The sequence below is a fragment of the Schistocerca gregaria genome, chromosome 5, assembly GCF_023897955.1.
Source record: "Schistocerca gregaria isolate iqSchGreg1 chromosome 5, iqSchGreg1.2, whole genome shotgun sequence".
NCBI classification, from domain to species: Eukaryota; Metazoa; Arthropoda; class Insecta; order Orthoptera; family Acrididae; genus Schistocerca; species Schistocerca gregaria.
Window position 1 is genome coordinate 423,574,472 of NC_064924.1, and position 25,704 is coordinate 423,600,175.

A 25,704-nucleotide genomic window follows, 5' to 3' on the forward strand; every position below is an offset into this window, starting at 1 on the left:
TGAAGAATTCTGTTTCTCGTGTTAATTTGTCCGTTTTCAAGGTGCACATGCAGGTTAGGTACAGGCTTATTATGTAGTCACAGGCGGTAGATTAGCTACTTTCTATTTTTATTGTATACCATGAATGAATTGTTGTTATGGTTTCAATTTAATACTGTTATCAAATTACCTTCCTCTTTTATTATTTCATAAAAATGACAGACAAATCTCTAATCTTATGAAGCATTGACCATTGTACTGCACTACACTGCAACATCACTTCGTAGAAATATTTGCAGACTGGGGTTGGTGCCATTCTGCAATACAGCGTGTGTCCAGAGACGGCAACGAGAAACTACCGTACAGAGTAAGTGGAGTTAAGTCATGCACCCTGTACGTACACTCGTTTCTTAAGCCAGGACATTTGGCAAGAGGGACGTTATTGTATCAGCAATGCTGTACCAGTTGTTATACACTGTGTTTGTTGCTCGTTTCTGTCGGAATTGTTACTAAAACTGTATTGATCGCTTTCCCCATTTTCTATAATAACGCAATATTTTAACACAATGCAAATTATACGAATAAAAATTACTCCTTTTTTAAAAAGGTTTATTTAAAAATGAAAAATTTTAGCGCTGCTGTTGTGGATAATTAATATTTTTTTTACTCGGTTATTAGTGAAAAATAAAGGAACCCTCTTGTAACCGTGAACAAACAAATACCGAAGAATACTGGATAATAAGAACTAAAATACCGTCATCGGTTCTTCCCATCCCTAAGATGCAGTAGTCATGAAAAGACTTACATAGGATAGAATAACGCAGGGCACTTCATCAAACCAGTCTTCAGTGGTACATCACATGATGGATACTGACAGATTTATGGTGACAATCAGTGTTTATAGTGAAGAGTAATCAGTTCATCAGTATTATGAAAAAGATGGTTGCTACTCACCATATAGTGGAGATGCTGAGTCGCAAATAGGAACAACAATAAGATTTTCAGAATGTGCTTTCGGCCAATAAGACCGTAATCGAAAACAGACAACACACAGATACACACTCACGCAAACGGAACTCACACACACATAATCACAGTCTCTGGCTGCTGAGGCCAGACAATCAATCAGTTCTGTAGTCAACAGTGAATGGAAATGAAAAAAAGAATATTAATTGCAATACCACCCGCACTGCCGCAAGTCAGTATCCAACTACACGTTACGAAAATAAATAAATTCCGCGTGTCGTATCCGAAGATGAGTCTGAAAAGTTTCGGAAACTATGTTGTGGACATAAACATACTTTTCCAAAGCTATACGTTGTGGTTGTCTGTCTTTGTATTGAAGTAATCTGATTTACAGTAGGAGAAACTGTGAAGGTGAATTGAACAGAGGCGCTTCTTCGTTTGCAGAACCATCAAGCTGAGACCTCGTGACAGGAGACTGGAGCGCAGGTGGCATTTCCAGTACCGGAGAAAGTGCAGGTTGCGCCGTGCCGGGGGGGAGGGGGGCGGGCCGTTCGAGTGGGGCGTACCGGGAGCTTGCGGTCTCCAGCTTCCAGCTCCAGTGTCCAGTGGCCAGTGCTGGACGGGACACGGCCTGCCACAGCCAGCGCCTCTCCACGACTTGGCAGGTACGTCACGCTGAGGCAGCAGATGGAGCGTGTTGCGCCAGGCAGCAGAATGTGGTACTCTACGAAGACTGGGCGAGGTTGCTGATTGGAGTGCCTGCATCGATAGGAATCGAATGATATCGACCGAAACTGATGTCATTCAGTTCACTGGCAACTTCACCTAGAACACAAGACTCTGCTTAGCGTGTATACGAAAATCAAAGTGAAACGCGGAGATAACGACTGCTGAAGTATTTTGTGTAACTGTGTTTCAAAACATTTACCGACAGCGTAGCAGCATTAAGTATAATGTTATCTGATAGTTCACGTCGAAGGCGGCCGGGAAGCACTCAATGCCGGTCAATGTCATTCAGTTTCCGTCGATTCAATTACTTCTCACGTCAGTCACCCCGCAGTCTCTTCTCAGTGTGCGCCTATAGAACTATATATACATGCTCTGTAAAATGGTATAGACGACCATATGATTGTGGCGAATACAGGTTCAGCATAACGTCATGTCTAAAAACAACCTCAAATGAAGACTATGACAACACAATTGCTACAGCGCAATAAGCCTCAGCTAGCATCTGAGGAAGTGCATTAACATGCCAAGAAACAAATCCGAACACGACTCAAAAACTGGAAAAAAATTTGGGAGAACCTCTTCTGACCTGTCTGTGCTCTAAGTACATAAATTAGAATCTTCCAATAATTGTCGTCGTTTTCGTTTCATCAGGAACATAAGGCATTTATACTTTTCTCATTAGATGTGCATTTTTCGCAGCTTTCGGGACAATATATATCTATCCTTAATGGCGGCTGACCGTTTGATATTCTGCATTACTTATTTTTTAATTTTTATTTTGCGACAAATTGAGTTAATACTGTAAAATAGGTGTGATTACTCTTCCTCTGTGATAGCATTACGTTTCATTTATTCATTTATTTTTTGCCGAAGAGTGATTGTCTATAGCTACAAATAACCAACCAATTTAAACTTTAAATGTCAACCGTTTAGGTTAGGTTTGACCGTGACTGTTACGAATATCAGCTGAGACTGCTCTTGTTGAAACCGTTCACGTTTATTATATTATACCTTCCATTACGTCTTTTGGAGGTTTATACCTTCTTCATCCGATGGATTCATGTCAGTTAATAAGGTGTGGCCGTAGCGTGTGTACGGCTTTTGGGTAGCGTGTGGCACGGGCTTGCAGTGTCTGCATGTTTGCTGCTTTCTTGAATTCGAGAAAAGTGCTGGTGACCCTCACATGAGCGATGCTTCCTAAACTCCTGTCAGTCTTTGGAAAGTAGTTTGTGTCTCCCTAGCTGCTAGTTGGGATAAGAAAGCTCCATTCGCTGCCCAAATTTGTTCTTGTACCTTAAAAGTCACCCTCTCTGAAAGTGTCGAAGTTAGTAGAGCTCTTGAGGAGCCTACGTGTTGTGAGCCGTACTAAAACTTGCAGCAACTGCACTAGTGGCGCAGAGACGAGTCCAGAGTGTTCACAGAGACGCGCGTAACATGGGAGTACAACCTCGATGTGCCCAATGGGTAAATGGGATGATGTGTTACACACTTACCGAAGTCATCCAGTGAAATAAGCGGCAATTTTCGCAGATGTGTTGTGTAGCGTTACCGTCAGTAGTAACAGTCTGTGTCTACAAGCAAATACATGGCACTTGCGGGCGAAAGACGATGTCGGCGGACGGGAACCACCAGCACGTGTCACGGACCACAACAAACAGTCCCTTCTAGGTGAGGTTGGAATACTTCGCGACCTGTTTCCAGATGAATTCTACGGATTGTAGCGAACAGAGCAACATCAGAAGTTGAGCACTGGGAGTCAAATCACGTTTTGTGTGTACCTGAGTTCATTATACGCCTCAGGAAACCTCCGGGCGAGTTCTCATGCAACGGGCGGAGTGAACTTCCTGGGATGTTTGAACGAGTACTTTGGCTAAACAGACATAAGCATACATTAGGAACTACTCTACTTGGTCAAAAGTATCTGAGCAACTATGAGTGGGCTTTAATATGGCGTTATATTGCAGTGCATCTGTTGTTCCGAAGTACGATGCAGTGGGAACAGGCACTGCGTTGACTGCAGCCGTTATGAAATGCATGAAATACATTCACAGCTGCGAATGTTGACAACCAACAGCTGTATAATGGAATGAAGACAATGAAAAGCGGGACTTGAACCCGGATTTCTCACTTATCGTGATCGGTCCCCTTGTCATTAGGCTATCCGAGAACGACTTATAAGCAGACTTCCATATGTTGTCAACCATGTGTCTATAACTTGTACTCGTTCATACATTATGATTATTCCCGCACAGGGGAGACGTTCTAATTGAAAGTCGCTTGCCCAATGTCGGCGGATAAATACGAAATTGCTGTGCCTGTGTTGTTCCGATGTACGATGCAATATTCAAAAAATGGTTCAAATGGCTCTGAGCACTATGGGACTTAACATCTATGGTGATCAGTCCCCTAGAACTTAGAACTACTTAAACCTAACTAACCTAAGGACAACACACAACACCCAGCCATCACGAGGCAGAGAAAATCTCTGACCCCGCCGGGAATCGAACCCGTGAACCCGGGCGCGGGAAGCGAGAACGCTACCACACGACCACGAGATGCGGGCTGCAATATTCCCTCAGACATGCATGTATGTTCGAGATGTACTTGATGTACTTGAACTTAAAAAATTCTAAACTACAAATACCGGCGTCTTTAAAATTATATCCAACATTTGTAGTAACAAGAGTTTCTGCTGTTACAAATTTAATTTTTTAACTCAGAGTTTTGTAGATAAAGGCAATGCAGTAGTTTTTATGGTGGACTGCCGTGAAAAGTCCTTGCGGCTTAAAATTAATTTGTTTGAGTTCATATCTTGTAAATTTTCCCATTTTGCATATATTCCTAAGATTTGCCTTGAGCTTTTACGTACTATGAAAAGACGCGTCTGGATTCTTTTGAATTCATTAAAAAACTCAAGTCTCGATTCTGAAAACAAAAATTACGAGCTGCACACAGTAATACTGAATGTCTTCTTATTCACATGACTGTAAAACTACGCGCTCAGTTTGAGGGTTTTAGCACGTAAATAATGATGTGGGTTCTGTAAAGAGAAAAACGTTCAAAAATTATGACAAAAGTAATAAAATATTTAAATGTCCAAACCGACGTCGGAAGTCTTCAGATTCGTGTCGGGTTCTCTGATGTTTTGTTTAGTATTTCATACGCTTACTTTCTACATTTACATTTCTGGCTCTCTTTCTGTATCTGTTTTTTCTCTGAATTTAGCATCTTGCTCTGCATTTCACGACCTTGAGGCAGTTGCACAAGATATTCTTATCGCATAGGTTGCAACTATTGTTTCTCCCTTCAGACGTTGTTGTAGCTCAAGTTATTTCACATTACCCATACTGAAATTATTTACACCTTTAATAATCGATAAATCCAATATTTTGTTTCCGAGAAAATTTCACAACGAATCAGTCAGCAATCGTACGTGCACTGCGTTAGTGTTATGCAGCCAGTCTCTACAGATGTATCAAGAATTGCGTGGAAGCAATAATAAGATTCATCAACATTTATCAAGAAACAGATTGTTTAACCCCAGAAGCCGTATATTTCGTCCTGTGTCCTGTATAATATACGTAATGACGTTGTCAGTAAAAGCTCTTTACAGATCTTGGCCGGTTTACTTCGCATTTTGATACGATACTCCAACAAACACATTTTGAATATATGTAATATATAAATATGTACATAAATATATAACAGGGATACGTTGTAAGCAAAAATCTCGAAGAGTTTTTCACTGATTTATTTCTAATTTTTACATGATAGTCCGATAAGACGAACAGAGACTGTACATTTTTTTAGGCTACAATGAACCCTTTTATGTTAATACCATCTGAACAAAGGAAGTGCTATGAAACTGTGTGACCAATGACCCCAACTGTTTTACCCATTCATTCTAAGCGACTTCAATTCCAAATCAAGGTTTCGTTTGCAATGGCAATAAACTAATGTCAAAGACAGAGAGAAGGGTAAATGGAGATGAACATAGAGATGGGTGGAGGAAATGGACAGTGATAGTGGCTGCTGGGCAAAGAGAGTGGACGAAGGAGGAAATGGACAGAGAGATGGGGGAGGAGAAGAACATAGAGAGGGGGGGGGGGGGAGAAGGAGAATAGGACATATATCCAATTCCCATACATAGTTAGCAACTGTGAAGCATTACTGGGTTCGCTAGTAAATAAATAAAATGTATATAAATAAAAATGTAAGTGTTCGTTTGGAGAAAACTTTAAATCTTCGAAAGGTCTTCACCGATTGCTTTGAAATTTTGACACCACGCTGCATTAGAATAAACGCGTGTTTTTATGTAGCCACTGGAGCGCCATCTTTAAATATGTAAATACATATTTAATACAAAAAGAATAATCATAGTTGCCAAATATCTCGAGAAATACTTTATCGATATACTTCAAATTTTTACACGTCACTCAAATAAACGTTCGGATGGACATAGCCTATACGTTTCAGTATAGATGTAATATGTAAACGTGGATAAGGCTATATATACTTTAATTTTTATGATCTATAAATGTGTATATAACATATAATAAGAAAACAAGTTGTAAAGCCTCGAAAAGCACTTGACCAACTTACTTGAAATTTTTATAGGACTCCCTCATAAACCTGCATATGGGCATAAGCTGTGTATTTTTTTTTTTTTTTTGAACGACAATGTACAGGTTTTCTGTTAAAACCGACTGCGAGAAAGAGAAGGCTGTGCTTTGCTCTGCGGTGAATATGTGTGGTTTTGTTTAGTTTCTCGCAATGTTTTAACTAAGATAGTAGGACAATTAAACCATTAGAAAAATTATTTTTCCCATACATGTTCTTCCTCATTATGCATATATCATTGACAAAAAAGTTGTACACAACAATCTGCTGTGTCATTTTTTCCCTCGCAGTCGGTTTTCGCAGAAAACAGAAAGTTTTGTTTATGGCTTATCAGTTTATGATTAGAATACTGCCACGGATTCCGAATTTGCAATAACAATAAACAAGACACAAGATCAGAGAGATTAGGAGGAGCAGATAGACGGAGTAGAGTGGTGGGGGAGGAAATGGACACAAAGAGGGGGATGGAGGAGATAGAGAGAAGGAGAGGAGGAGACGGAGAAAGAGGGAGGGATGAGGAGGAGGAGGAGGAGAAGAAGGTGGACAGAGGGAGAGGGAGGGATGATGGATAGATGGGGGGAGGATGAGAATATGTATAAATAGATGGGAAGGAGGAGATTAGGATATGTCTCTTATTCTCATACATATTTATCGATTGCGAAGCTTTGATGGGTTCAGTAGTAAATAAATAAATTTCTGTAGAGACTGTATGGGCAACGGAAAAGTTGTATGCTCTAGGACTGCAGGACGATTCTTTGAGACTGAAAGGTATAGGCGTATAGTGATTTCCATAAATAAGAGAAAATATTACAGTAACAACAATAACTCGGGGCAAAATGGAGAATTGAAATTAGTTGTCTATCACCGGTAGCATTGGCACAGGAATATCACAAGTAAACCAAGTCGTTTCAATCCGCCTGCATCATCTACATATAGCAAAGAACTGCTCCAATGAGAGAAGGTATACAGTTAATACTGTGGTAGTGAAGAAGACGCCTGAGAACTCTAATGAAACGCAACTATGTTGAGACATCAAATTCTCGATGAAGTGCGACGGAGGGTCATAGGCAGGTGTAAGTTAGTGAGATGCAGTCGGGTGATAAGAGTGTACGCCCTTCTCTAGTCCCTAGATGGTCACAACTACCGATCGTAGGTTCGTAACCCTAGATGTTTAGCCACGGTCGAACAGTGGCTATGGGACGACTGGTAACCGATACTCGAACGGATAGGAGAGCTGGCGCTCATTTTAGCGGAGAACTAAAGTGGCGCAAAGAAAATATTGTGTGGTCCGTCAGCGACAAGAATGATATGAAACTCATAGTTTCAATTATCCGCATGGTACACGATTAGTTGTATCGAAGACGTATACCCAGCTTTACTTATCATTACTTTTGGTGAACCAGTCTACGTGGGCGTGCTAAAAAGTAATGCCTCCTAAATTTTATGTGAAAAGTCTAAAACGAACTTTATTAACATTCTATATCTTTATTCTTCATGACTACGTTTTGGTAGCCCTCTGCCGCTAGAGGGCTCCGAATTGTAGAGTGTAACATGACGGTGTCTAACGGAACTACGTAGGTGAGTGAGAAACAGCTTGCGGTTATAGAATTCCTAATTCGAAAAGTTTGTTTACACATGGAGCACCGCGTCCTTCAGCGTGACAATGCCATACCACAGACATCGCTACATCTGCAACAATCCGACGCGTTGGGTTCACTGTCATCGATTATCCTCCGTACAGTCTCGATGTGGCCGATTCTGTTCTTATCCTTTCACAGAACTTAAAGAACACCTTAGAGGACTTCACTTTGACAGTAATGAAGCGGTGTAAGCAGTGATGCGACTGTTGCTACGTCACATTCAAACATTCTACAGTGAAGGAATCAACAAACTGGTCTGTCGTTTGGAGAAATCTATTCGTCGCCTGGATGACTATGTTGAGAAATAAATATGTAGACATGAAACATAAAAATGCAGAATGTTAATCACGTTTGTTTTATTTAAAAGGCTTTATGAGTTTTCACTTAAGAAATTCGGAGGCATTATTTTTTAACCTGCTCTAGTACATTGCTAATAACTTCAGCAATCCTTGTAAAGTTTGCGGAATATGAGCCTCAGACAAATAAAGATGATGCCCCATGCGGATATAATCAGCTGATTTCGTCGCTCCCTACATTACAGTTGACGTGAGGTATAGCGTTTGCAACTCCGGCGCAGGTGTTGGTCTTAGCATGTTTCACGCATTTCTTCTGTTCGGTACCACATTTTCTCCCGTGTCGGAATTTGTCTTTCTTTGGGCTCGACAACTCTGCCATGCAGGAAATAAACATGTCGTTAATAGAGGGGAGGCAGCTATTGTAAGTAGGCTGTTTAGGTTTTTATGTTGCTAACACCACGTAGCGCTCTGTATGAAAATCACTGACTGCTGTGCGCAGTCTGTGGCTGGTTGAAATATGACTTTTGAACATTATTAAGGTAAATACATTGTTTGTTCTCTATCAAAATCTTCCATTTGCTAACTACGCCTATCAGTAGTTACGGACTTCAGTAGTTAGAATCTTTTAAATAGCTGGCAGTAGTGGCGCTCGCTGTATTGCAGTAGTTCAAGTAACGAAGATTTTTGTGAGGTAAGTGATTCGTGAAAGGTATAGGTTAATGTTAGTCAGGGCCATTCTTTTGTAGGAATTATTGAAATTCATATTGAGTTGCGCTAAAAATATTGTGTGTCAGTTTAGTGTTGATCAGAATAAGTAAAGAGAGAAATGTCGGAGTACGTTCAGTTCTGCTCAGCAGTTTGAAAATCAAATAAAGTAAGAGGTTTATCAGCACAGTCATTCGTAAATTTTTCTAAGGGGACGTTTCACTATTAGCGCTTTAATTCAATGTTACATGGTACAGCAGAAAAATTGATTTCGAGGCCGAGAACATCCTTTTTATTTTTTAAACAGAATCTGTAAGTTGGCACAGTGGTTTTCAAATACTGACTCATATTCCGCAGAAACAGGGTTGAATCCTGTAGTAATTTTATTTCACAACAGGCGAATATTACTATTATTTTCTTTGAGTAGGACTTACCTCATCTTCATTCTCGTAGATTTTTCCAGTAAAGCAAAACATACGTTAAACACTGACCTTCTTTTATCATGGTGTCTGTTGCAGTGGAGCTTTTCGTGCTCTTTCCTGTTTTAAGGCTGCGTCTCTGTGTGTGAAAGTCATTTGAACACATAGGCGCACGTGCGCACACAACTGGTCAATATACATACTCCGTATGTATTGAGAGAGAGTGTGTGTGTGTGTGTGTTTGTTAAGGAAAGAGAGAGAGAGAGAGAGAGAGAGAGAGAGAGAGAGAGAGAGAGAGAGAGAGAGAGAGAGAGAGAGAGAGAAAGAGAGAGAGAGAGAAGGAAGGGGGAAGAGATTTGAGAGTAGAGGTGTGGGACGTAAAAGAGAACAAACTTTCCGCAGTGTGTATGCATTGTTAAAGCAGCTATGGATACAAAGATAGATTTGGAAACGGCGTGATTCTGTTGTAAACTTGTTTGTCTTTGCCTTCCTTGGTCTGTGAATGGGCTCATTCAGCAACTGTAGGAGCTTATTAATATGCGCTGAACATTTGAACTGAATTAGTCACCTGAACTACTTCCTACTTTCAACTAATCTACGTTTTTTCTGATGCAACACAGACTAGCTCCCTCTTTGTTTTCTTGCAGCTCACCTCCATCCTCATTGCTTACTTGCTCTTCTTCTCTTTGGTTGATGCCCTCACTCTGTATTTCTTCCCTCTTAACTATCACTAAATTCATAATTGTTTGACTCACTACAATTATCATCAAAATCTATTATTCGGGAATCTCTTCAGTCACATCTCCTATTTTCCTTTTCAATCTATTTTTCATTTCTGCTCTCCATTCTCTAGTTCAAAAATATGTTCACCCACGTTGCACAAATCGTTCATGCAATAATTATGTACATCGTTTACTTTCTCTGTGCTGTATTGCTTCTTTGTTTTTGGGATCCACTTTCACAAACCGCTCAGTCTAAAGCTCATTATCAACTCCTGTAGCTTTCTACCCACAATTCAGATTTCTAATGCCTTGACTAACTATATTTGATTATTTTGACAGTGTTTGGGCTAAATCCAATAAACAATTTCCTACAAAGATATACCTAAATTATAGTCAATTATGCCGATGAACGGCCTAACATCTTGTGGTAACTTCCTGCGTCCTGCTGTCCTATATACGTCCTCGTAGAACTGTTTTATCATTTTCCTTCATTTTGGCTTGAGGTGATCAACACTTCTTTAAAAAAACGCTTCAAATAATTCCTAATTTTATAAACCTAGAATACTTGTGATTATCCAACTATTAGCATATCTCCCATGCCTTTGTTCCACTTTTCTGATTTTATCATTCACAGGATCTTCCTTGGGTATAAGCCTTTCTACATCTGCCAACGAATGCTGCAAGGTATTATTTGGATCATATTTATCAATTTCTGTTCCTTTATTAGCACAAAATCTTCCATAAGCGCTTGAGGCATTAGAAGTATTGTATCTACACACTGAAATCAAAGTGGCAGCTTTTAGGTATTGTCTGTTTAAGGACGTACCGACCTCTATGGCTTGTTCGGCAAATATCAGCCTTTGCTGTCTTCCATCCCCTTCCTTACGCATCCTTTTTTTACGTAAAGAAATGATCGTATGGCATTAATGGCATTATAGGTTGGGAGGCGGCAAGAGGGATAGTCCGGTCTCGTCTCTTTATTTGGCGCCACTTCGGGGACTTGCGCGTCAATGACGATGAAATGATGATGAAGCCAACACAACACCCAGTCCCCGAGCTGTTAAAATCTCCATCACGGTCGGGAATCGAACCTAGGACCCCTCATGGCAATCAGAAGCGCTGAACACGTTTTGTTTTGTTTTTGAGATTCCATCAGACGGAAATTTAGCAGACACACGAAAAACGATTTTTAAAAAATAACGATGGGTCTCGAACTGGTGACTACATATAAATACTGCGCGACGTTTACCGCTTTCTTTTTTTGTCTTTTAGTAAGTTCCTCACATTAAAGACTATACCTAAGCATACAAAAAAAGGACAAGATAATGCCATCGCCACTTTTAATGTAAGCACAAGAAGAAGCATCAAAAAAAGCTCCAAGCTCCACCGCTTCAGGCGTTGGCCCCTGTCAGTGAAGACTCCAATAACCTCTACCAAAAACAGGAAAGCAGGATACACGGAAGGCATTTTTAAAAATTAGTAATCCATCTCCGTCGCACCAGCAGATCCTCGCAAAGACTGGCGATCGTCTTCGACTTCAGCGGGAGATAACCCGTGAGGTGACCCCTTGCCACATGGAAGGAAGGAAGGTAGAAGTCGGTACGAAGCCAGGCGCCATTTCCATCTCCACGTCGCGGTCATCGCTATTAGGCAGGCTAGTGGCACCTCCCGACAATGTTTCTGGCTGCAGTGATGTGACAAGTGACGGATCAGTCTCTGTGACGGCAGTTACCGTCTGTGTCGGGTCGCGTGGGTCGTGCGGGAGATCGGCAGTTGGTGCGGTGACCGCGGCATAGGTAACAGGAAGGGCTGTGGACGCCACAGTAGGGGTGGTGTCGTTGTGCAGGGTCTCTACAAGTTGGGGTCGGAGGCGTTTTTGGTCTGGTCACAGCCAGCACAGGTACGGGGCTGTCAGTCATACATGATGATGGCTCTGCATCCTCCTATAACCAGGTATGACTGCACAGGCTTCACTAACTCAATTTTCAGTTGACGGACGCCGTCGAGAACAGGGCAGGTGTCTAAGGTTTTTCATTTTTCGGCCTGATGAGTGAGTATAATGCTCTATAGCTGGAAAACCGACATGAAGACGTCCGGTGGAAACTCTAACGGGGGCTCGAAGGCCCTGATCGTGCCTAGTCCGAAACCGGCGGGTCAATTACGATGGCACCTACGCATCCGTTGGGGCAGCCCAAAATTTCGGAACACAGTTCTTCGGACCTAATAATGCAGCGCAGTGGTTAACACACTGGACACACATTCGGGAGGGCGACAGTTCAAACTCTTGTCCGGCCATCCTGATTTAGGTTTTCCGTAATTTCCGTAAATCGCTTCAGGCAAATGCTGGGGTGGTTCCCTTGAAAGCTCACAGCCGATTTCCTTACCCATCTTTCCCTAATCCGAGCTTGTGCTCCTTCTCTAATGATCTCGTTGTTGACAGGCGTTAAACACTAATTTCCTCCTCCTCAGTTCTTCGGTGCGCATCTTGACATATATAACGATTCCAGTGATGGAAAAGTGAATGGAAGTTACATCCTGTGGATCCAGGAGAAGTTCATCCCGTATAAAGTTCTTAAGTTCGTAAGTTCGTGGTCGTACATATTCTGCTTGGAATGTGTTCTTGATTGTTGTCCGGCGCTAAGGACGTGCCGTGGCTCCCTCGGGGAGGGACGCAATACACGAAACCATGGCGAGAGGTAAACAAGGAAACCACGCGCGTACTCCACAACAGGCGGGACGGAAGCGGACGTCCACGCCTCACGGCTACGCCAGCCGAGCTGCCGCCATTTAGTTACAGAGACGGACGTCTTTTGTACTGATCCGTGGGTTATCAATCTGTAAGTGGAGCCACTTAGTGACTGACTCGTCCCTGCCATTATTTCTGCTTTACCTTCTTCGTGCTCTTTATTTAGTATTTTAATTTCGAGATCGATTTGCTCTTTCAAATCATTTCTTCCAGTTGTTCGAATGACTCAAGTCTACAGTCAAGAGCTTCAATCCTTACCTAAAGCCGGCCGCGGTGGTCTAGCGGTTCTAGGCGCTCAGTCCGGAACCGCGCGCCTGCTACGGTCGCAGGTTCGAATCCTGCCTCGGGCATGGATGTGTGTGATGTCCTTAGGTTAGTTAGGTTTAAGTAGTTCTAAGTTCTAGGGGACTGATGACCACAGATGTTATGTCCCATAGTGTTCAGAGCCATTTGAACCTTACCTAAAGCATATATATTTTATCGTCCAACCCATATGTTTTTTGTTAATCTTTCTCCTATTACCAGTCACCACTTTTGTACCGAAGGAAAGAAGGCATTTTAGGATTTAACGTCTCGTTGACGATGAGGTCATTACACATGGACTGCGATCTCTCACACTGAAAAAGAAACAAACCCGGTCGTGCTATTTCAGAGGAACCGGCCCGGCATTCACCCTATGCAATGTAGGGAAACCACAGATAACCTACACCTGGGTGCCTGGGAGAAAATTTGAATCGCCGTCTTTCCGAATACGAGTGCGGTGTCTTACCACTACGCCAACTCGCTCGGCCGTTACGTTTTCTCTAGCGAGCTGATGGTTACCACCAGTGAAACATAACTAAATCACTGCCAGAGTTCAATGAGCTATGTATTAACTGTGAAATCCATTTCTGTTCTCAACGAGCTGCTTACCAAACTGCCCACAGCCTGTACAATATTTCATAAATTTCAGAAAATTTATTCCCTTTATTAATACGTACCATTTGCACGAATTATGTCCTTTTACACGATTACTTTGTCCCCAGTTACGTTTTCACTACATTTTTTACGACTTCATCTGATCGTAATATTCGCCTTCCCCCTTTATTATCACAACTGACACCCAGTTGAAATAAGGTTCTCACATACGAGGGCTATTTATTCTTCGAGATCCGATCGGTCGCGAAATGGAAACCAAAGCGAAAATCAATTGCAACATTGAAATACATCTGACATTTGTTGTAGCGTAGTACCAGCTCTTCAATTCGCTCGTCATAGAAGGCAGCAACCTGTGCTTTCCGCCAGCTCTCTACACCGACCTGCAGCTCGTTGTCCGTGCCAAAATGCTGACATATTAGTCAATGGTTCATGCGGGCAAAGAGATGAAAATCAGACGGAGCGAAGTGCGGGCTAGACGGTGGGTAATCAAATACTTCCCATGTAAAACGCTGCAGGACGTCATTGTTGCAACTACTGCATGCGGCCGAGCATTGTCATGAAGAAGAACAATGCCTGGTGAGAACATACTCTTCGCTTGTTCTGAATGGCACCTCGTAGACGATTTTCTTGTACTGCCTTATCTTCTAGCTGAAAAAGATCATCGGTTGGCATTCGCTTCACTGCCCGACGGCCTGCATCATGAACGTCTGTATGTTCTGCTTCAGAGTTCCTACACCATTGCCGCACTTTGCTGTCATGCGTCACAGATACGTTACGTGTTTTGCATGAAATCAGGAGGAACCGCTCAGCACGAAGAAATGGAATGACAGCACACACTTCACACATGGCGGGAGACTCTATTCTTAAAAGCATTTTTACGTCTTCACTGTGTGCTCAGAACTGAAAAGTTGAATCGACGGGATTACTAGAGAAATGCACAACACATCTGCACAAAGCTTCATCGGACTTTCACTGTCGCTTTAATTCCGCGAGTGACCTTTTTTTTTTTTTTTTTTAACTAGGCCTCGTATTTACGGCAAGGCCAAGTCGCATGGCGTTATCGACTGGGAGAGCTTGTGGGATACGTTAAAACATCTAATTCTTCGTAGAGGTTGGTACCTCTCCTTCTAAAAAAATGTTAGCGATGTGTTGTAAGTGCATGTGTTGACTGTGGGTGAGCATAATGAGTACTTATGGAGGGTTATTATTGTGTATGTGCCGTTGATGATAATGTGACTGAAGATAGAGTGTGAAATAGGGCACACATCCTATCACTCTCGAATAGCACAAGGAGGAGAGGGAAGGGGGGGGGGGCAGAAGATGAGAGGTCCGAGCTTGACGCCCCAGCCGCGATGGGAATCATCATCAACAATGGCACGCTCCTTCGTTCTTCGAGACACTGCTTAGAAGTTTGGAAATTAGCCCAGGACAACGGCGTACAGTCTGGTCAACAGAAACTGTACACTGTTATTTCTCCCGCCCTTGCTGACCACGTACTCGCGGTAAATATTTTTCCACCCACAGGATGCGAACTGGTTACCTCTGGCACATTGATCGCCCTGGACACCTCAGTCCAGTTACAACAGTGCTGTTATCGCTGGATAGTTTCTTTAATTGTACGGTGAAAATTGTCCGCATATCTTCCTGTAGGGAAAAAAAAATCACTGAGTGACGCAATTTTCAACAATACTGCAGGCTCTTCAACCACCAACGCCGTTGCATAGCAATAGTTTGAGACGTGTCGAATGGCCAGCAATACCAACGTTTCTGTTCCCTTTCTATAAAACCATGAATTCCAGTGTGAGCTTGGAGCAATAGTAGCTGTCAGATGGTAAGCCATCAACCAGGATCTGATTTCTGCCAATCCTTTGTACGCATAGCGCAATTATCAGATTGGTTGCACCTTCCTGCGGACGCAAGAGATCAGTTCTCTCAGGCATGTATTTTTAATGAATATTGATATCTTCGACAAAGCAGTTATACTCAGGGTAATTTAATTTTGCGAACCACTCATCGATACTGTTTATCACTGCTTGTCTCAGGCAGTATGTGTTGAAGAAACAATTTCATAAATCTTGTAAATGCGTGAGTATTAGAGTACTAAAAATTACATGGTCCTACGAAGCTGCGATAGCAAGTAACTTTGATATTCATTCAGCCAGACAGTGCTCGACAAGTTTAATACATCACCATGGTGTAAAAAACACGTTTCCGTGCACATATCATGTTGTTGTTGGTGTGGTCTTCAGTCCTGAGACTGGTTTGATACAGCTCTCCATGCTACTCTATCCTGTGCAAGCTGCTTCATCTCCCAGTACCTACTGCAACCTATATCCTTCTGAATCTGCTTAGTGTATTCATCTCTTGGTCTCCCTCTACGATTTTTACCCTCAACGTTGCCCCCCAATAATAAATAGGTGATCCCTCGATGTCTCAGGACATGCCCTACCAACCGATCCCTTCTTCTAGTCAAGTTATGCCACAAGCTCCTCTTCTCCCCAATTCTATTCAATACCTCCTCATTAGTTATGTGATCTACCCATCCAATCTTTAGCATTCTTCTGTAGCACCACATTTCGAAAGCTTCTATTCTCTTCTTGTCCAAACTATTTATTGTCCACGTTTCACTTCCATACATGGCTACACTCCATACAAATACTTTCAGAAACGACTTCCTGATATTTATATCTATACTCGATGTAAACAAATTTTTCTTCTTCAGAAACTCTTCTCTCAGTATCACCCGACTTAATTCGACTACATTCCATTATCCTCGTTTTCCTTTTGTTCATCTTATACCCTCCTTTCAAGACACTGTCCATTCCGTTCAACTGCTCTTCCAAGTCCTTTGCTGTCTCTGACAGAATCACAGTGTCGTCGGCGAACCTTAAGTTTTTTATTTCTTCTCCATGGATTTTAATACCTACTCCAAACTTTTCTTTTGTTTCCTTTATTGTTTGCTCAATATACAGATTGAATAACATCGGGGATAGGCCAGAACCCTGTCTCACTCCCATCCCGACCACTGCTTCCCTTTCATACCCCTCGACTCTTATAACTACCATCTGGTTTCTGTACAAATTGTAAATAGCCTTTCGCTCCCTGTATTTTACCCCTGCCACCTTCAGAATTTGAAAGAGAGTATTCCAGTCAACATTGTCAAATGCTTTCTCTAAGTCTACAAATGCTAGAAACGTAGGTTTGCCTTTCCTTAATCTTTCTTCTAAGATAAGTCGTAGGGTCAGTATTGCCTCACGTGTTCCAACATTTCTACGGAATCCAAACTGATCTTCCACGAGGTCGGCTTCTACTAGTTTTTCCATTCGTCTGTAAAGATTTCGAGTTAGTATTTTGCAGCCGCGACTTATTAAACTGATAGTTCGGTAATTTTCACATCTGTCAACACCTGCTTTCTTTGGGATTTGAATTATTATATTCTTTTTGAAGTCTGAGGGTATTTCGCCTGTCTCATATATCTTACTCACCAGATGGTAGAGTTTTGTCAGGACTGGCTCTCCCAAGGCTGTCAGTAGTTCTAATGGAATGTTGCCTACTCCCGGGGCCTTCTTTCGACTCAGGTCTTTCAGTGCTTTGTCAAACTCTTCACGCAGTATCCTATCTCTCATTTCATCATCATCTGCATCCTCTTCCATTTCCTTAATATTGTCCTCAAGTACATCGCCCTTGTATAGACCCTCTATATACTCCTTCCGCCTTTCTGCTTTCCCTTCTTTGATTAGAACTAGGTTTCCATCTGAGCTCTTGATATTCATACAAGTGGTTGTCTTTTCTCCAAAGTTCTCTTTAATTTTCTTGTTGGCAATATCTATCTTACCCCTAGTGAGATAAGCCTCTACATCTTTACATTTGTCCTCTAGCCATGCCTGCTTAGCCATTTTGAACTTCCTGTTGATATTATTTTTGAGACGTTTGTATTCTTTTTGACTGCTTTTTACTGCATTTTTGTATTTTCTCCTTTCATCAATTAAATTCATTATCTCTTCTGTTACCCAAGGCTTTCTAGCAGCCGTCGTATTTTTACCTACTTTATCCTCTGCTGCCTTCATTACTTCATCCCTCAAAGCTATCCATTCTTCTTCTACTGTATTTCTTTCCCCCATTCCTGTCAATTGTTCCCTTATGCTCTCCTTGAAACACTGTATCTACAGTTAATAACCAATAGATTGTGATCAGAGTCTCCTTAAATTCCCACCTTTTTGCAGTTGCTTCAGTTTTAATCTACAGTTCATAACCAATAGATTGTGATCAGAGTCCACATCTGCCCCTGGAAATGTCTTACAAATTTAAAACCTGGTTCCTAAATCTCTGTCTTACCATTATATAATCTATCTGAAACCTGTCAGTATACAACCTTCTTTTATGATTCTTGAACCAAGTGTTAGCTTTGATTAAGTTGTGCTCTGTGCAAAATTCTACCAGGCGGCTTCCTCTTTCATTTCTTCCCCCCAATCCATATTCACCTACTACATTTCCTTCTCTCCCTTTTCCTACTACCGAATTCCAGTCACCCATGACTATTAAATTTTCGTCTCTCTTCACTATCTGAATAATTTCTTTTATTTCATTATACCTTTCTTCAATTTCTTCGTCATCTGCAGAGCTAGCTGGCATATAAACTTGTACTACTGTGGTAGGCGTGGGCTTCGTGTCTATCTTGGCCACAATAATGCATCCACTATGCTGTTTGTAGTAGCTTACCCGCAGTCCTATTTTTTATTCATTATTGAACCCACTACTGCATTACCCCTATTTGATTTTGTATTTATATCCATGTATTCATCTGACCAAAAGTCTTGTTCCTCCTGCCACCGAACTTCACTAATTCCCACTATATCTAACTTTGACCTATCCAGTTCCCTTTTTAAATTTTCTAACCTACCTGCCCGATTAAGGGATCCGTAGAACGCCAGTTTTCTTTCTCCTGATAATGACGTCCTCTTGAGTAGTCCCCGCCCGGAGATCTGAATGGGGGACTATTTTACCTCCGGAATATTTTACCCAAGAGGACGCCATCATCATTTAACCATACAGTAAAGCTGCATGCCCTCGGGAAAAATTACGGCCGTAGTTTCCCCTTGCTTTCAGCTGTTCGCAGTACCAGCACAGCAAGGCTGTTATGGTTAATGTTACAAGGCCAGATCAGTCAATCATCCAGACTGTTCCCCCTGCAACTACTGAAAAGGCTGTTGCCCCTCTTCAGGAACCACAAGTTTGTCTGGCCTCTCAACAGATACGCCTCCATTGTGGTTGCACCTACGGTAAGGCTATCTGTATCGCTGACGCAAGCCACCCCACCGAAGGCAAGGTCCAAGGTTCATGGGGGGTCCAGTGGATTATAGAGAGATTTTAGACATTAAGCTAGATTCCTGTCAGAACACAATTTGGTCTTCAAAACATAGGTGTTCTACTAACGGAATGAAATTATTGTCTTTGTTTACGTGTCATTAAATAAGGTGGGTCAGTTTCATAGTTTTTGCGCCAGTGTAGTTCGTGTCCTCTGTATCAGTACAGGGCTTCCACACTGTTTTGGCTTTTCGTCTCTATTGTACTGAATCGGTAGAGGTCGCTAGATTTAGAGCTACTAATACGTTGATTTCTCTCACTGTCACATCATCCAGTGAACTATAAGCAAGATTATGTAGACGACTGTGCTTAATGCTGTGTCTCATTTCGACGATTTGTGATTTATTGTAGTATCATTTATATATGACTTCTTACGCCATTGTGTATCTCTTGATCTGCCACATATATTTCCGTCGACGACGACCTTTTTAAACGCTAGACACACACACACACACACACACACACACACACACACACACACACACACACATGATGTAGTATTGCTGGAAATGTCGCGAGCAGTTATCGCCTAAAGTTAGTCACACACTACCGATTTAGGCGATGTAGCAAACGATTCCAAACACTGTCAAACACTACAATGTCATAAAGTTTTGTTATCGAAAATTATTTGCTATGTTTAGCAAAACTGCATAAGTTGACTAACATCCATGAAAAACAAGAGTTGAAATCTGTTAAACTTGTCTGGAATGTTTTGGTTTGGGATTATAATCTATACATTAACACATTGTTAGATTTAAATTGTCCGGTACTTACATAAAACGGCACAATTTTGAGACAATCTTTGATCAGTTCATAATTGTCCTTAAAATTTTCGTCTTCTTCCTTATTCTACTTTCTTGCAGCACAATTTATTAAGTTTCAAATAGTTCTTGTTTTTTTACTGATTTATTTTTCTTTGACTTACATTTAGTGGTAACACACTGTACTCGAATGCGGAAGAACGGTTGGTTCAAATTCCTGACAGGCTTATTTACATGCTTTGTTATTTCTTTAAATTGCTTAAGGCAAATGCCTGATTGGTTACTCTGAAAGTGCAGAGTCGCTTTACTTCCCTGTCCTTCGCAAATTCGAGATAGTGTTTAAATTCGGAAGAGTGTTCCAGGAGCCTCTCTGTAGCAATCTGGACGTATGGGATGTCTTTTTCCCTTGCTGGAATTATCCAAGTCCGTTGGAACGCGCAATAGACATGAATGGATGCAGGTGATCAGACAGGACGCTTACGTACGTGTCACCTGTCAGAGTCGTATGTAGACGTATCAGGGGTCCCATATCACCCCAAATGCACACGCATCACACCATTACAGAGCCTCCACCACCTTGAACAGTCCCCTGCTGACATTCAGGGTCCATGGATTCATGTGGTTGTCTTCATACCCGTACACGTCCATCCGCTCGATACAATTTGAAACGAGACTCGTCCGACCACGCAACATGTTTCAGGTTATCAACAGTCCAAAGTCTGTGTTGACGGATCCAGGCGAGGCGTAAAGCTTTGCGACGTGCAGTCATCAAGGGTACACGAGTGGGTCTTCGGCTCCGAAAGCCCATATCGATGATGTTTCGTTAAATGGTTCACATGTTGACACTTTTTTCAGTTGCCGTTGGTCCCGCTCTTGCAGGATCTTTTTCCGGCCGCAGCGGTGTCCGAGATCTGACATTTTGCCGGTTTCCTGGTACTCAAGGTACACTCGTGAAATGGTCGTATGAAAAAAAAACCACTTCATCGCTGTCTCTGAGGTGCTGTGTCCCATCACTCGTGCACCTACTATAACACCACGTTCAAACAAGTGGCCAGACACTTTTTGTCTTATACAGACGTTGCTGACCGCAGCACCGTATTCTGCCTGTTTACATATCTCTGTATTTGAATATGCGTGTCTATACCAGTTTCTTTGGCACGTCAGTGTATATTCTGCCTAAGAGAAGAGGCATTTCCCTCAGCCCTTGAATGCAAACGCTCGCTGTTGGCGCAGTGTTATTTCGTCCAAGTTAGATAATAAAGAAACGAACACTGCATATCAGAAATCTTCTGTTTTAATTGAGCCACTGCAGTTTCGACGATGTGGCACTGTGGAGCATAAAATTTGACGTCATATTAAGAAACAGAACTAGGTTAAAGATAACAACGTTCTTATTGGACAGTGTCACTCTTGACTGCAATAGAGGCAATTACTATTCTTAGTGACCCGAGTATATTTGTGTAGAACTAAGTTTAATAATGTCGTATGACACTGCTGGCTGGGATATTCCAAGGGGTGGGTGCAGCCGCCTAATCAGAGAAGTTGTTCTTCCTCCGCGAACTTGGTTATTTTTAACTTATTTCCATGCCAATGTATGGCATCAAATATTATCCTTCACCGTGGCATTTAAGCTGAAATTGCAATAGTGCAATAACAACTAAAAGGAAAAACAATGTCATTTAAAGAGTTTATAGAGACTTTTCACCTGTAATACAAGAAGGTAGTGCTAGTTAACCTGATTGACAAAACAGGATCCATCTATCAGGTCACCTAATGATATTATATCTACATCTACACAGATACTCCGGAACCCAACGCACGGTGTATGGCAGAGAGTGCCCTGTAGCACTATTAGTCATTTCCTTTCCTGTTCCACTCGCAAACAGAGCAAGGGAAAAATAAATGTCTATATGCCTTTTTACGAGCCCTAATTTCTCGAATCGTATCTTCACAATCCTTATAAGTAATATATGTTGATGGCAGTAGAATCATTTGGCAGTCAGCTTCAAATGGCATTTCTGTAAGTTTTCTCTATAGTCTTTCTCGAAAAGAACGTCGCCTTCCCTTCAGGGATTCCCATTTGAGTTCCTGAAGCATCTCCATAACACTTAACGTGTTGTTCAAATCTACCAGTAACAAATCTTCCAGCCTGCCTCTGAATTATTTCGATGTCTTCCTTCATTCCTACCTGGCATGGATTTCAAACACTCGAGCCGTGCTCCAGAATGGGTTGCAGCAGGGTCCTATATGCGGTCTACTATATGCGGTATGCTTTGGAGGTAAACCACTCTTTCCTAAAATACTCCCAATAAACCAAATTCGACCATTCACCTTCCCTACCACATTTCTCACATGCTCGATCCATTTCGTTTCGCTTTGCAACGCCATGCCCACATATTTAAATGACTTGGCTATGTCAATACTGTAACCGAAAATAACAGGTTTGTTCTTCCTACTCATCTGCATCAACTTACATTATTCCACATTTAGAGCTAGCTGCCATTCATCACACCAACTAGAAATTTTATCTAAGTTGTCTTGCATCTTCTTACCACCTTTGACACCTTACCATACACCACAGCATCATCAGCAAACAACTGTAGATTGCTGCTCATCTACATAACGTGGAGGGAGCACGTCAAATTCAAGTGCCATATCACTGCAGCACTCCCACATTGTAAAGATACACTTGAATACCATAAATAAATTACTGCAAATAGTAGTCATACAGAGGTGTTCAGATCATTAGACTAAACGATTATTTTTGACACTCTTAAGTTTTCTGGTGTAAAAATAGGAGAGAAAAGTGTAATAATTGATTTGTTGTAATGGTTTGATTGATGTCACGAACTTCTCCTTCCAAGCAACTCACAGATCACAGAATTATTCACAGTTGGTGACATTTGTCATTTTCCCTCCAAATCATGTTGGTGTTAGTTGACTATATACATGCTTTGAAACTGTGTTTACAGTAATGTTTCATGTTTCTGTGGTGTACTTCAGCTTGTTATTTATTTTATCAACTTCTTGCTACATTAACAAGACATTATGCAGCTTGTGAACTTGCATGTTTTTTGCTATAGGAATAAATCAAGGAGTTTCCAAAGAAAGTGAGGTTATCGGGAAGACAAGAGATTTTTCACCTCGGAAAGTTTCGGCTGTGGTAGCACTTCTTGCTGAAAGTCGCTTTACTCAGCAAGAAACTGCGGACAGAATGAGAATATCACAGAAAACTGTCAGCTGAATTAAACTTTCAGCGCAGAAACTTTGTGAATACAAGTCAAACAGGAAAGGAAAATGTGGACGTAAGAGAAAAATCAGTGCTAGAACAATGAGAAGACTTACAAACATTGCAACAATGAACCATAAACTTACTTCTACAGACATGAGCTGTCAGCTGAAAGGTTTGAGTGTTGAAATTTCACCTGTGACAATCAGGAAGAGGCTGTTTGGCTATTTAAATGTGGTTTAACGCATGCCAACCATGGAAAAAACAGAAAATTACTCCTGTCATGAAAACCAAAATATTTCAGTGTGCTAAAGAACTTCAGGAGTGGACAAGTGAGGTCTGGGCTATGGTATGTGCAATGATATGATAAACTAAGTGGGTCTGATCTCTAAAATCTCTAATGTTTTGGCTTGAAATTGTGATGTTTTATTGATACTGAAGAAATGCACACTGCTACTATTCCCAACTTTTATAACCTGCAATTTTGTACACGTGCTTCAGGTATGCTTCAGTAATGAATCTTTATTTACTGTGATGGAAGAAAGCAGCCAGTGTGTTAGTCGCAGACCTGGGGAACAGCTCAAAGCTGAATGTGTGCAGCAATGTGTGAAGCACCCAACTTCTGTTATGGTCTGGAGTATGATGGTCGTGAAAGGTCCTTGCAGATTACACATTGTTGAAGGGACAATGGGGCAAGCACAAAATAAAGAAGTCCTTCAACAGAACTTTTCCCCCAAATAAATGAGTGGTTTCCTAATAAAGATGTCACTTTTATGCATGTTGGTGCACCTTGCCACAAAGCCAAAAGCTTCTCCAAGTTCTTGGAAGAAAAGCAAATGAAAGTGTTCCCTGGCCAGGCAACAGCCCTGATATGAACCCAACTGAAAATTTATGGGCTACTGGGAAACAGTAGATAAGTGACCACCAAACAAGATCTCATGGCGAAACTACAGGAAATCTGGTACCATGACAATGATATTAAAATGTCATGTGAAAAGTTATGCTAACTGTGCCAAATAGGATAAAATGTTGATTAAGAACAAAAGCATGCATACAAATTACTGAATGTACAAATATAATCTGTATGTGGATGTTAATGTGTAATAAATGTAAAGTTTTAGTCTAATAATTTGAACCTCTCTGGATTTACCAAGAGGGCACTGAAATTTCGGAATGTAGTATAGTTCCTATCAGTTTGGATTACTGATAATCGATAGCTAATTAATCACGTTTTGGATAATGTTTCGTGGTGTTCTTCAGCTGGAGACTAGTTTGATACTGATGTTAGTGTATCATTTGCAATTCTCTTCAATAATATTTCAAATTGGCAATTAATGTAAGTACCTAGTGATTAAAACTGATACCATCTGCAAATTTCATTTAACCTATATCAGTTCTTAATTAGTAGCAAAATCATTTCATAGTCTAAGAACCTGGTGTGTAAAATTGCTGCTTCAAACGTAAATAGTTTGAATTATGCATTTCGAAAAGGCATTCACAGTTCATTTTTAAATGTGAGGAGCATAACTTTCAGAAATGATAATTTTGTACCCACTTGTCGAATAAAATTCGTGGTGTACACCAAAGGTTATGAGGCGTCAAGACAGTCCATTGCTCACGTAATACATTGTTTAATGGGAATAACAATATTACACAATGCAGGCACCTTAGATTGCTAACAGTTGAAAACATCTCCGGTAAAATCAATGACCATTCAGATTAAAAGATGAACATTCATTATTGTTGGTTATTGCAGAAATGTATGCAATAATACTGCAATTCTAAATGTTGTTCTGCTACTTACCTTTTGTATCAGTCATCTTCCTTGTTGACCATCAAGTAAAAATGTTATCGATGCAGAATAAACCAAAGACGACATGCTGAAAAGTGTTACCTTGCAAATCAAGCAGTCGCCACACGGCAATCTATTTTGGCTACCTTCTTCTTCCATAGTGTTTGCATACTTTGGGAGACACTTTATTCAACTGTATCTTCGGAAATCTGGTATCATCCAGAGCGTATCCTCTGCTGACCAAGTCCAGCAATAAGCAAGAATGAGGATTACTCTCTCTTAAGCCCTACTTATATTCTAAAATCTCTAATCTCACATACCTTGAGTTGCAAAATGCTAATATGCCTTTACAGAGACTCTCTTTTCAGATTTATAATAACGACGTACAACATTCACTCTACACTATCTATTGCACTGTAAAGTTCCACACTCCAATCGATTAAACCACTTAGTCTTGTGATCGCTTAACTACGGATTTCGGAAGGATTTACGAGTACTACCAGATTGACAACTCACAGCCAAAAATGGCAATAAAACTCAATCAACTACAATTTCTTTGATGTGAAAATACACTCCTGGAAATGGAAAAAAGAACACATTGACACCGGTGTGTCAGACCCACCATACTTGCTCCGGACACTGCGAGAGGGCTGTACAAGCAATGATCACACGCACGGCACAGCGGACACACCAGGAACCGCGGTGTTGGCCGTCGAATGGCGCTAGCTGCGCAGCATTTGTGCACCGCCGCCGTCAGTGTCAGCCAGTTTGCCGTGGCATACGGAGCTCCATCGCAGTCTTTAACACTGGTAGCATGC

At 41.3% G+C, this 25,704-nt stretch overlaps 1 protein-coding gene across 1 annotated transcript in view; it reads left to right on the top strand.

Moving 5' to 3' along the window:
• Nucleotides 1–1,526: 1,526 nt before the first annotated feature.
• LOC126273368 (uncharacterized) overlaps nucleotides 1,527–25,704 on the top strand; it is a 536,417-nt gene continuing 512,239 nt past the window's right edge. The window contains exon 1 of the mRNA XM_049976918.1: nucleotides 1,527–1,610. The gene's annotated coding sequence lies outside the window, so the exon portion shown is untranslated. The remainder of the gene's footprint in view (nucleotides 1,611–25,704) is intronic.